The sequence below is a fragment of the Phaseolus vulgaris genome, chromosome 1 (genome assembly GCF_000499845.2).
Source record: "Phaseolus vulgaris cultivar G19833 chromosome 1, P. vulgaris v2.0, whole genome shotgun sequence".
In the NCBI taxonomy this organism is placed as follows: Eukaryota; Viridiplantae; Streptophyta; class Magnoliopsida; order Fabales; family Fabaceae; genus Phaseolus; species Phaseolus vulgaris.
Window position 1 is genome coordinate 12,848,601 of NC_023759.2, and position 834 is coordinate 12,849,434.

At 23.5% G+C, this 834-nt stretch overlaps 1 non-coding gene across 1 annotated transcript; it reads left to right on the forward strand.

Annotated features, from left to right (window-relative positions):
• Positions 1-489: 489 nt before the first annotated feature.
• TRNAK-UUU (transfer RNA lysine (anticodon UUU)) lies at positions 490-562 on the forward strand. Its single transcript has one exon. It is a non-coding gene; the product is annotated as a tRNA-Lys (tRNA).
• The last annotated feature ends 272 nt before the right edge of the window (positions 563-834 follow it).

An 834-nucleotide genomic window follows, 5' to 3' on the forward strand; every position in this document is an offset into this window, starting at 1 on the left:
TATAGTGAAATATTGAAATTGTCTTATCATTAAACTTTAACCAACAAACCTATAAATCAAATATTAAAAAATAAAATAAAAATTGACGAATTATTTTATTAGAGCTTAAATGTAGAATTTGACTAAAGTCTCGGAATTTCTAAATGCTGACCTATTATTTTCTATCTCAGTTTCTATGTACATATAAAATAACAGATTCTTTATTTTCCAACTTAAAATGCATTTTATTTTCATATTCCCACTTCATATATATCGTTCTATTTTAAAATTCTGGAAATACGAACACAACCTAGTGCTTATACAAACTTGTATAGAATTATTCCAATAATCTTGTTTAATTCAAATAATCTGTCAAATTATAATATATACAATAGTATGCAGTAACAATTTTAAAAATAAAAAATATTTATTTTTACGTACTGAACACAAAATATTAATATTTTTACTAAACTTATATGTTATTAATTAAATTTACACTTTAAATAACAAGCCGTCTTAGCTCAGCTGGTAGAGCGCGTGGCTTTTAACCACGTGGTCGTGGGTTCGATTCCCACAGACGGCAGATTTTGTTTTAATAAAAATGTTGGTTTTGTTTTTCCCTTCCTTCAACCGAACTAGTATAATTGCTATTCAATTTATATTTACTAATTAGTAAATATTTTTATGAACTTTTAACGTTAGAAATAATTAATAACTACTTTTCTTAGTAACAAAAAGTTTAACTTTACTTAACAATGAAATTAAGTAAAATGAGCACAAGTTTAATTTTCATGCACAATATTTATGGTTTTTTTATTAAATAATCACAAAATTTAAGAATTATAACTTATAAAA